Below are 13,097 nucleotides of genomic sequence, written 5' to 3'. Positions count from 1 at the left end.
GGAGAATAAAACAAATGAAAATAATTAAGTTTTTAAAGGCAGTGCCAATATAGAGTATCTTCTGTCATCACAGACTAAGTGCTTGATCTGGATTCAAATCCTGATCTGTCCCTTGTTTACCTATATAAGCCTCAGGTACCTCTGTAAAATCAGAGTGTTGGAATAGATGGCCTTAAATAAAGTTCCCTTCTACTTCCAAACCCATGATCCTCTGCCACTATGTCTTAATAAAAAAAAAGAGCTTGGTAAAGACTATTATTATGTCTATTGTCTGAAAACTAGCCTAGTTGAACTGAAGAAACCCCAAGATAATAAATTTTGGAATAAAGCTACTCATGAAGACCATCTGCAAGCAGTAGAGAAACCATGAACTGCATCAATTGGAATTGCTACTCAGGAATTTCAGTCATATCTAACTCATATCTAACATTTGGGGTTTTCTTGGTAACAATACCGGAGCAGTTTGATATTTTCTTTCCCAGCTCCTTTTACAGATGAGGAAACTGAGGCAAAAAAGGTTAAGGGACTTGCCCAGGGTCACACAGCTAGTAAGTGTCTGACACCAGGTTCAAATTCAGAAGATGAGTGTTTCTGACTGCAGACCTGGCACACTTATCTACTACCCCACCTGGTTATCCATCAATAGGAGTGTTTACACAAAAGAAATCATGACACTGGTGCAGCTGGGTGTCTCAGTGAAAAGAGCAACCACCCTGGACACTTATAGACACTTAACACTTACTAGCTGTGTGACCTTGGATAAGTCACTTAACCCCGATTGCCCTGCCTTCCTCCCAAAAAAAAGACAAAGAAACAAATTTAAAAAATCATGACACTTTACTATGAAAATACACATGCATATGTATATTTTGATCACATACATAATATATTACAATTTTTAGCTGAAGGTCTACAAAGCACTTCACAAACATACAATATCTTCTTTGATCCTTACAACCCTGGGAAGTAGGTCCTTCTAGTATCCTTATTTAATGAAGGATGAAACTGAAGATGAGAGAGGTCAACTTACACACAGAGCTAATAAGTAACTGATGCAGGATCTGAATTGAAGTCTTTCTACATCAAAGTCCAGGACTCTGTCTAATGACTTTGCGTTGGATATAGAGCCAGGAAATTCTGTCTCTCCTACTCACCAGCCTTGTAAATTTGGGCAACTCAAATTCTGTCAAGTCTCCTTCTGAGGTGTCTCATTATGGTGTGGCAATAACATTGGGACCACTAATAATATTGTGGCAGCTGGGTGGCACAGTGAACAGAGCACCAGCCCTGAAGTCAGGAGGACCTGAGTTCAAATCCAGCCTCAGACACTTGACACACTTACTAGCTGTGTGACATTGGGCAAGTCACTTAACCACAGTTGGCTTGCCTTCCCCCACCCAAAATAATAATAATAATGATAATATTGGGACTTCAAGGATTAGAGCAGATCCCACGTGGGGTTTTCTTGGTAGAGACATGGGAATGGTTTGCCATTACTTTCTCCCATTCATTTTACAGATAAAGAAACTGAGGTAAACAGGATTAAGTGATTTGCTTAGGATCACATAGCTAGTAAGTATCTTGAGGTCAAGATTTGAACTCAGGAAGATGAGTCTTCCTGACTCCAAACCCAGTGCTCTATCCACTGTGCCACCTAGCAGTTCCTAGCAAGCCTGACAAGTATAAATGTGAAATAAATATGGCCTGTGAATCTCTTGTCTATGGACTAAAGGAGCTAAATCCAGAGAGGGCCGGAAGAATTTTAAGGACTGCAGCCAACTCATGAAAACTGTATTGCAGTTGAGATCTATATCAGTAATAGGAATACCCATAGCAGTGAAATCCTGGATCTTTCAAAAATACAATACTTAATGTACAGTACAGATTCAGTACAAAATGTATTGAACTTAATTATAAATGTGAATTTTTTTCAAAGACAAATCAGATGAATCTTGTCAACAAGGTCAATGAGAGATTTCTTGGTGTTTTTAGTTGTTTTATGTAGGGTGAATTTAAAGAGCTTAGAGCTTGGGAGGGTTTTGGGTTTTTTTTTTTGTTTTGTTTTGTTTTTGCCTTTTAAGTGATTGGAATTAGGTGACTGAATCCCCATCCAAGAAAGGTAATAAAAGAGAAACTGTTTCTTGGTGGTGGACAAAAGAATCATAAAAAGATTAGCTTCCCCCTGTAAGACTACAAAGCAAATGGCACACAATCAAGTTCTTTTGTTATAGAAAGTATTATTAATTGGATGGAATCCAGAGAAAGAGCTTGGATAGGATCATGTTTTATAAACTTTGCTATAACTAGAAATAATAAATCCATGGGACATTGGCTTGGACATGAAAATATAACACTGTAATGAGATTTTTACCTTTACATAAATTCAAGGGTTTATCATGCCAGTGATGGAAAAACTTGACTATGTTCTCAACTTCTAAATAATGACTTTCACTTTTTAAAACCACTTCATAATTTCAAAACTCTTTAAGTTATCTGATTAGATCCTCTGAAAAACACCAGACACTTGAGAGCATGAGTGATAATACTTCCATTTTGGAAATGAGATAAATTAATCTTAGAATTTAAGTTAATATGCCCAGTCACACATTCAAATAGGAAAGCCAGGACTCCCACCCAGTGAGTACTCTTTCTATGATGTGTGTCTGTTGCATAGTTATTGTTAAGTCATTTCCAACTAGATGTTTCCATATGGGGTTCTCTTGGCAAAGCTATTGGAGTGGTTTGCCATTTCTTTCTCCAGCTCATTTTACAGACAAAGAAACTGAGGCAAACAGAATTAAATGACTTGTTCAGGGTCACACAAATAATAAGTGTCTAAGACTCGATTTAAACTCAGGAAGATGAGTCTCCCTGACTCTAGGCTCAGAACTGTATACACTACAGCACCTACCTGCCCCCATCCCATCATCTCTCTCTAAAAGGGTAATGAGAAGCAATACCACTTTGTTTCCAGAGCTAAGAGCAACTTATTTTTTCATTGTATTCATATCCCTAGCACCCAGCACAGTGCCCAGTGCATAACAGGCACTTTAGGAATGTGTGGTGACTGACTGCTGCCTTTGGTAGGTAGTTGTATACTTCAGTTAGTCACATCTCTTTATTCTCTATGAACATAGGCATTTTCCCTTGATATATTCATAGAATTCTAGATCTAAAGCTAGAAGAAAGTTTAGAAATCAATTCCAGCCCCCTCATTTTACAGATAAGGGAATTGAAGACTTGGACAGATAAATAAATATACCCAAAGTCATACAAGTAGTAACTGTCAGGATTTGAACCAAGGACAGCATTTCAATGTGACATCCTTTATATTATTGTATTAGTTGATCTTTATATTTTGTAATCTGAATGTCCTTTACATGTGAAACCATGGAATTACTAAAAGGTTGGGTCTTCATAATTGTCTCTGACTACTAATTAATAAGCTATGAACCCAGTGATAGTTAACAAATGTTTGTTTGTTCAAAAGAAGGCTCTTATAATCAAAGCAGGAAGACATTTTAAACTTTAAAGTTAGAAGGGAACTTACTTAGTCTAAATTTTCATTTTATGTCAGTAAAAATGCAAAGTAACTTGATTAAGGTCACAAAGGTAAATGGTAGAGCTGAGATTCCAACTCAAATCTCTGTCCATGAAATCTAATCTTTTCAACCATGCCAATCAGAACTTTAAAACTCTGTCTTCAGGAAAGAGATAAAAAAGGGTTGTAATCTTCACATTCCTCACTGTAAGTACATGACAAAGACCTAATACATTCCTTATGCTTTAAGATGGACCCAAGCCTGAAAGAATGGCATCTTTTAGCATCTTCTGCTGATTCATTGGAATATTTGAAATACTTGAGCTTGCAGCTAAAAAAAAAATTCTACATTTGCCAATAGCATTATCATTAACTATTCATCTTCAGAAAACCAGTAAGAATATCCATAGCCTCAGACCCAAAGGGGAAGTTGGGCCTCCTTTCCCTTCCTCTTTCCCATTTCTCATTCTAATTCAAAGTGCCTTGCAGTCTTACAAATGGCAACATTAATAGAAACTGCCAACTGATTAACAAGACTCCCTTCATGGATGGCAGGTTTGCTAAGGAACAATCACACTATGAGGGAGCTTACTGTGAATTCAAGCATCTGTTCCAGGCACAGTTTGGGGAAACTTCAGGGTATTCTTTGCCAATGATCATAGATGACTTTGTGCAATAGTGTCTCACTTAAATCCAGTTCATACATGAATCAAGACATCACCCCTTGATGTCATTGGTTGTCTTTGAAAATGAAGGACAAACAGCAACGAGGTCTAATACCTACTCACTTAAATCAAAGAAAAGAGAAAGCTTTAGGGAAAACTTTCCTTGGACAGAAGGGTTCATTCAGTTTTATAAAAGATCTAAAATTATATCTCTAAGAAGATTTTCATTATTGTACATAAATAACAAAGAAATTGTTAGGATGCCCTGAGTATATGCAGACAATGTGAATTCTGATCCACTCTGCTGTCATCTAAGGACTACATAGAAAGGCAGCACAACATATTGGACAGAGCTCTGGACTCAAGATAAAAGACTGAGTCTTGGCTCCCACAGTTCACAAATGCGGAACAGAGGCCTAGTCACAATCTCTCTGAATCACATTTACTTCATCTGCAAAATGGGATAATAATATTTACTTCACAGAGTTGCAGGGAAAGTGCTTTCAGGTAAAAAGCAATAGGGATATATTTGAACAAAGTTACAAGATTAAAAAAATAGAAAACTGTAAAGTATATACCATCAAAAATAAAGGACCTGTTAAAACAGGACAGAAGAGAGATAACAAGAATCACTGCAATCCCTGAAAAGCAGAAACAATTGAACACTGTAGGATACTGTTTGATAAACCCAAGGACCTCAGATGGTGAGAGAAAACCTCATGATTTATCAAAAATTACTGAGCAAATTGGAAAGCAGTTGGAGAGAAACTAATTTTAGATAAATATATTAAGCCATGGGGACAGGAGCAAAGTTCTTGATGAAATCAAGAATAAAGATGATAAGGGGAGACAAAAAATGGGTAATTTTGATTGCTTAGAATTATAAAGTTTCTGCACAAAAATAATGCAATTAGAATTAGAAAGAAAACAGTTAACAGAGGGAAATGTTTTTGTCAAATTTCTCTGATAAAAGTCTCCTATCCAAAGTATAGAGGCAATTGATCATAATGAATAATAATAATAATAACAGCTAATATTTATATAGCACTTACTATGTGCCAGGCACTGTCCTAAACACTTTACAATTAGTATCTCATCTGATCCTTACAACAACCCTGGGATGTAAATGCTATTATTATCCCCATGTTACCAATGAGTTAACTGAGGCAAAGAGAGGTTAAGTAACTTATCCTGAGATAAGTAAAAGTATGAGGCTGAGTTAACTCAAGTTGTCCTGCTCCAGGCCTGGAATTCTATGGTATATGAAAGTAATGGGATATTACTGCTATAAAAACTGTCAAAGGAGAATTTCAGAGAAATTGAAAATTTGAAAGATTTGTTCTGTTACAAGTGAGGGTCTTTTACTTTTTATTTGGAGGAAGGGAGATAAAGAAGGGATGAAAAGAGCTCCAACAAATCTTGAAAAATACCCAGAAAAGACTCCCCCCCCCAAAAAAAAAGGGGACACGGACAAGTATGGCAGTATTGGAACATATTAAATTTTAATTAAATGAAGAAAACAAACTACTTCCATAACAGATGCTCACATTTTCATATAAATACCTTTTTTTCTTTATCTGTATATCAAAATGTTCATTTTTATGTATTATTACATTTATAACAAATAATATTTTTAAGGTAAATAGGATATGATCAAAGAAGTCATTAGGACAGGAAAAAATAATAAGTCACATTCATAGGGTAGTGACTACTGATAAGATCATAAAATTTACAACTCAAAGGAACCTGAGAGATCTATTCCAGTTCTCTCCTTTTCCAAAAGAGCAAACTAACAACTAAGGAATTTCAATAATTAGCCTATAGTAAGCAAAATGCTGGGATTTAAAACCAAGCCTTTAGAATACCAATCCAGGGCTGATAACAAGTTCCTTCCCCAGTTTAGCAAAAACATGAGATTTGAGATACTAAGTCACAGTTATATAATACTTTAGCGTCTGCAATACTTTCTTCCCTACAGCCCTTGAGTACAAGTCGGCCCTCCCTCACTAAATCCAATTCACTTGCAAGGCATGTCATCACCTTCCTGATGTCCTGGTCCTCTTTGAGAATGAAGGACAAACCCCACACAAGACTACAAGTACAGGGAGCAACATGGAATTTGGAACCTGGTGTGAGAATGACCTCACCATGTGCTCAGGGAAGGTAGAGTTGTGGGTTGGAGTTCCTCACCAGCAGCTCCCTCCACCAATGAAATCGCTGGTAGAGGTACAATCCAAAAAAACAAAAGTAATGACTACAATAATGCTTTAAGCAGAACCCTGGTCTGAGGCTGTGTTTGTTACAAGCTCCATTTTAAAATCCGTTATCTGCTCCTACCCTCTCCAACAACCTTGTCAGCCTCAACTGCCACTCACAGAAAAGTGAAGCCCACCTAGCTGAAGTGGTGGGAAAGACAACAGACACCATGAGCCAAACAAGCTCCCATCATATCCCAATGGAGAAAGGGACATTCTTCTCTTTGTATCTCCACACTAAGAACAGTGCTTTACACATAATAATTACATCCTCAATGCTTCATTCATTCATGATTATCCCCATTTTTCAGGTGAGGAAACAAACTCAGATTTAAGAAACTTGTCCGTAGTCACATTTAATTGCTTGAGGTAGGATTAGAATCCATCTCTCTCTCCTGATTCCAACTCCAGTCCTCTTTCCACAATGCCATTTTACTTCTGAGGACACAAGTGCATTCAGAACTGCATCTTCTCAAATGCCAGAAACACACAAAGACAGGGGATTCTATTCCCTTAATTCCAGAGAAATGAAAAGAAGCTAACAGTCAACATCAGAGGAACAGGTTCACAAAGATCCTCCTAATTTCCCTTCTGCAAGGGAAATCCCTTGGGCTGCTGGGATCCAGAGCAGGGCTTCTTAAACTTTTTCCACTCATGAATCCTTTTTTCCCTTTTCAGGTTTGGCAGCCTTCCTTGGTATTGCATGGCCTGAAGGTATGTGTGGTGCAAAGTGTGCATGCTTTGGGTTCAGAATCAAGGCTGCAGTGAAGTTCTTGATGCAACACAGCCAAGCACTGCCAGAAAAACCTCAGATTCATTATGTATTTGAGTTTTAATTAATGTTGGGTTGTTGCACCTTCAGAAACCTTTTACTGTTGCCAAATTTATCTTGACTCCATATGGGATCACAACCCACAATTTAAGAAGCACTGCTCTAGGTCACCATCTTATTTTGTTAAAATCCTTACAATATGTTTTTAGGAAAGAACATAACAGATCCCCCAGAGAAGAATTTCAACTCTAATTTTAGGCAAAATTAATTTGTGAACTTTTTTTTTGGTTTGTTTTTGGTACAATTCTTCTTTCAAAGCATCTGTGAGCAAAGAAGGTTCTAGCATGTGGACCTAGTTCCCATTCTGAGAAAAATCCACCTGGTCTCCTTTTAATGGATTGTACAATACGATACTTATGACATGAGATAATTCTTTCACCAAAGAAAATACAAGCACGTCACCAGATATGAACTCGAGGATCAGCCTTCAGAATGAGTCAGGACACATCTCACCAAACTCATTCAGAGACTATGTTAGCTATTCCTAATTTCAACACTTTCCTATCTCTGACACTGTTGCTGGGTGGATCTTAGCCCAGCCAAGGAAGGGCTTATGTACTGGATAAACTTACCCAACAAGTTAAGACAGTCATGTGAACTTGTGTCTGCACCATGGGAGCAGGAAATGATACCTATGAAATGTTCTCTGAGAATGAAATGACCATGGGCTCTACTTGGTGTGTGGTGACCATGGGATCTTCCTGAAATCAGCCAGTGAGTGAAGGAGGCACTTATGAGCTTAGCTAAAGTAGGTTATGCTTAGATGTTCTTCTATTTAAGGTAAGCTTATATTCTGAATGCTTATTTCCTTCAGGTCCGCAAAACAATGCTCTATTATAGCATTTGGTGCTTAAAAAACCAGTGAGGACCAGCTGACCATATCTGTTCTAAGATCACCTCATGGTAGGTCAAATTGAGACAGTTAGGAGTGTCGGATGGATCTGTTTAAGATAGATAGATTGGTAGGTAGATAGATAGACAGACAGACAGATAGATAGATAAATGATGGATGGATGGATGGCTGGATGGATGGATGGATTCAACCTGTGTTGTGGAAAGAATGCTGGATTTCATATCAGAAAGTACAAGTTCAAATTCAAGTTTTCATTTATTCACTGTGTAACCTTAGGAAAGATATTTGTCCTCCCCAGGTCTCTTTCCTCTTCTGTAAAACAAGAGGGATAGGGCAGGATCATAGATTTAGAGTTGAAAGGAACATTAAGAGGTAATCTAGTCCACCCCCAACCCCTGCCCCCATTTTATAAACAAGGAAATTGAGACCCACAGTGAGAAATTGGTGACAGAGATATATAATCATAACAAGATTAGAACGTTGGTATCCAAAATCAGTATTCATTCCCTTACACTACACCATGTCTTTTGGATGACCTATACTACCTACCTAGACAGCTTCTAAGGTCACTTATAGCTCAATTTCTATCACCCTGTGACCAAACAGTACTTAGAGTTAGCCGCTTAGAACAAAAAAGCAAAGAGGAAACATGTCTTAAGTCAAAGGTAAAGAAATGTACAATCCAGGCTTTGTCTCTTATTTTTAGTGACCCCAACCCATTTGGGCATAGATTTCTATAGCTTAATTCTAACTGTCTATCCTGAAAATACACAGTCCCTCAATGAGTGTATATACACAGATTTATGCATTTATACCATAGGTGTGTGTGTGTGTGTATAGAAATCCTATTACTGTGATCATTCAGTTGTTATTTTGTTAACTTTTTCTGTATCAAAGCTCATTGTTTCTCAGATGTAACTTCCTAGAAGACAGAGAGACTTCACCTGTCAGAATCAGTCCATATAGCTCTATCATATCCACACTAATGTTCAATGAATGATTTTTCTGATGATAGTAATGATCATTTGTTCATTCAATAGATGTCTATTAAATAACTATTGTATACAGAAAATTGTTTCGGACTTTGAAGATAGAAAATTTAGGACTAGAAACAGTCATTACTATTGTTCCATCTTTCACATATTCAAGATCAACAAGAATTTTTAATCTTAGTTTGACAACAAACATGTTGAATAAACTAATCACTCCAGACCAAGTCAAGCAGGAATTCATGTAGACACTTTTCAAATGGACCTGAAAATGTAGTAACAGCAAGTGCCTCAAGGTCTGCAATGTTGTTATTTAATCATTTTACAGTCATGTCTGACTCTTTGTGACCCCACTTGGGGTTTTCTTAACAGATATGCTGGAGTGTTTGCCATTTCCTTCTCCAGTTCATTTTACAGATGAGGAAACTGAGACAAACAGGGTAAAGTGACTTGCCCAGGGTTACAAAGCTCGTAAGTGGCTGAGGCCAAATTTGAACTCAAGTCTTCCTGAAGGCCTAAAACTCTATTCACTCACTGCTCCATCTAGTAAAACACTTTAAAAATATTGTGTCATTTTATCATTAACATCCAACAAACCTGAGAGGTAGGTATTGTTATTATCCCTATTTTACAGATGAGGAAACTGAGCCAGACAGATTCTTGCCCAGGATCACATAGCTATTAAGAATCTACGTCTGGTTTAGAAGGTTCTCCTGAATCACACATCTAGCAGCTTAAATTACTTTTTTTTTCCCTCGCTTCATCACCTTGGCTATGCCACTTCAGATATAACAAAGCAGAATTCCTAGAGACCCAGGTAATCTCCAAGTCACTTTAATTTCCCCAAATAAATTCAGAATGAACAGAATCCCTAGGATGAGACAGCTTTTGGCAGCATTTCATAAGGAAGAACAAGCATTCAGCAGCTCTGGATCACATCCCATCTGGCTCTGATTCCACTCAGGAGTTCTACGGGTGGCTCTTTAAAGAGCTTATGACGGTAGTATAGGGCATGGTGCCAGGTAGCGTAAGAACAGGAAGTTCCTTCAAATGGCTTCTGTAACCCCTGGCAGCCAAACATTCAGTCCCTGAACCATGGCTCTGCTCATAGGGATTCACATAAAACCTATAGTAAAAGCTATAGTTGTGTAGATATGTTTTCAGCTTCCCAATTTACCTGCCTACTACATGAAATAGATTCTCACAGGTGGCTAATGAAGCTGATAGAAGTTATAATCAGGCAGGGTTTTTCCCCCCAGTGGAACCTTAAAAATCTATATTTTATTGAGTTTAAGGCAAGAGGATTCTGAGCTAGAAGAGACTTTAGAGATCACATAAATAAGATCATAAAAATAAAATGAGAACATATTAAAAGCACTTTGTAAATCTTAAAATGAATTATGGGTCATTATCAGTATTATGACTAGCATCCAATCTACCACCCCACTTCTATAGATCAGGAAACTGATGCCCAAAGAGAGGGGAAGACTACTTCTAAAAGCCATACAAAAGCTAGGCTAGTAGCAGACCTGAGGGTTAAGCTTTTGCCCCTAAACTCAATGCTCTTTCCATTACAAAACAAGCTGCCTCCCATAGAAGGAAAATTAACTACTGTCAACAAGGATTTATATTTACATATTCTTTTGTTGATACTAAAACAGCAATTAGACAATCTACCCAGAGCATATCCAGATGTTTAGAAGATGCTGATATCTCAGTGCTAATACACAAATGATATTAATGTCAGCTTCCCAGAAAAATAGGATAATAATTGCCAAAGAAAGGACAGATGGTTCTCACCTTTTCTCCCCCTCACATTCACTTGGACCTGGAGTCAGGAAGAACTGAGTTCAAATTTTGCTGTAGACACTTATTAACTGTGCAACCCTGGACAAGTCACTTAACCTCTGTTTGCCTAAGTTTCCTCATCTGTAAAGTGGAGATAATAATAACACCTACCTGCCAGGGTTGTCATGAGAGTCAAAGGAGATAATAATTCTTTTCTCTTAATTAATTAATTAATTTTAGTTTACAACATTCAATTCCACAATCCCTTGAGTCCCAAATTTTCTCCCCCTCTCCCTCCCCACCCCCTCATGGCAGCATGCAAGCCGATACAGGTTCTACAAATACCTTCACATTAAACTTTAGTCAAGTTGTAAAGAAGAGTTATAACCAATGGAGTGAACAATGAGAAAGAAGAAACAAAACTAAACTAAACACAAAAGAGAGAGCAAGTAGTTTGCTTCAATCTGCATTCAGCCTCTGTAATTCTTTCTCTGGGTGTGGATGGCATTTTCTACCATGAGTCCTTTGGAGTTGTCTTATAACCTTGCATTGCTGAGAGAAGCCCGGTCTATCAAAGTTAGTTATCACAGACATGATGTGTCTCCCAAAGAGATTATACAAGTGGGAGGAGATCCATATATACAAAAATATTTATAGCAGCTCTTTTTGTGGTGGCAAAGAATTAGAAATCAAGGTGATGCCCTTCAATTGAGGAATGGCTGAACAAGTTGTGGTATATGAATGTAATGGAATAATAATATTGTGCTATAAGAAATGAGGAGCAGACAGACTTCATAATAACCTGGAGAGAATATTTCTAAAGGGCTTAGGACAGAAACTGGTATATAGCAAATCCTATATAAATGTTAGCTATTGTTTTTATTGCTATAGGGTCCTGCTTTGAGGAATTTTGTAAACAGCATTTTAAAAGTTACATATATATATGGAGGCATATAAATACATATACATGCATGCATATATAAATATCTATACCTACACACATGTACATGTGTACATACATACATGTATACATACATACACATACTTGTTCCTTGGCAAATCACATAACTTCTCAGAATTCTGTTTCTATAAAAATGAAAGAACTGAACTAAATGATCTCTGAGGTCCCTTTAAATTCCTAGGAGTCTGTGATTTGGGAATTTCCTTTTATAAAATATCAAATGAAAACAGTGGAAAAGTGAACTAGACTTGGAACCAGGAGACATATATTTGAATCCTTGATCCTAGTACCTGTATGACACCAAGTAAGTCACTTTGCCTCTGCTTGCCTCAGTTTCTTCTTCTGCAAAAGGGTGATACTATTCCTTATACCGTGTTTCCCCGATAATAAGACCTATCCCAAAAATAAGCCCTCCCCTTACTGTGTAAGATTCCTCTAAAATAAGCCCTCCCCCGAAAATCAGCCTTATTGATATTGCTACTGTAGTGAAGGTGATCCCCTGCGCTACACGCTACATTATGGTACCCTCTGTATACACCGCCCCCCCCCCAGGTGAAACGCACGCCGCGCTCCGAGCTGCATCCAATCAGAGCTGCAGCAGTGAGAGCGTCATCCTGTTCTTTATTGAATTCATCATTGAATAAAGGTACATTTTTTTGTTCACATTTACTTGTTTATTAAAATTGCTGTCAATGTTCATTAAAATAAGCCCTCCCCTGAAAATAAGCCCTCTGGTGTTTTTCTGTCCAAAAAAAATAATAATACAGTGTCTTATTATCGGGGAAACATGGGATATTACCAAACCTCCCTGGAATTTTGTGAAATAAAGCACAATGTAAAGTGTAAGTGATGTATTTGTGAGTTATTATTATTAGTTTCCATTTTCAAAAACATATTTTATATAGTTTAATGTTAGCAAACATTCTTGGATCCTAACATTTGCTGTGACAAAAAAAAATGGCTCCCTATTTGAGAGCTTTTTTGATTCCTCACAGACTTGCTATGCCATTTAAGGATTATCCTGACTTTTTGATTTTTCCATTCTGTCCCTGGCAACTAAAAGAGGGAATATGTTCCTCCACTCACATAAATCCTAAAGCATTTTCTAGTGAATCTTCCTAATCTACCTTGCAGAATCAGTTGTATAGACTGAGTTTCCTTCCTCCCAATTCTATTCACATGGATGTCATGGAAAGCAGTCACCACCAAATAC

The 13,097-nt window shown here is 37.4% G+C and overlaps 1 protein-coding gene across 6 annotated transcripts in view; it reads right to left on the bottom strand.

The window, feature by feature from the left end:
* The window catches only part of STXBP6 (syntaxin binding protein 6), a 357,548-nt gene that overhangs the window by 269,462 nt on the left and 74,989 nt on the right, over positions 1-13,097 (bottom strand). The window contains exon 1 of one of the 6 annotated variants that reach the window (XM_069106022.1): positions 10,936-11,024. The exons of the other annotated variants lie outside the window; for them this stretch is intronic. The gene's annotated coding sequence lies outside the window, so the exon portion shown is untranslated. Of the gene's footprint in view, positions 1-10,935; positions 11,025-13,097 lie in introns of those variants that run through there. 6 annotated transcript variants of the gene reach the window in all.

The sequence above is a fragment of the Petaurus breviceps genome, unplaced genomic scaffold, assembly GCF_028583685.1.
Source record: "Petaurus breviceps papuanus isolate PSGF00001 unplaced genomic scaffold, PetGlider_PUasm1.0 77, whole genome shotgun sequence".
Lineage (NCBI taxonomy): Eukaryota > Metazoa > Chordata > Mammalia > Diprotodontia > Petauridae > Petaurus > Petaurus breviceps.
Note: the sequence above shows the minus strand (reverse complement) of the source record. Positions and strands in the feature narration are given on the sequence as shown.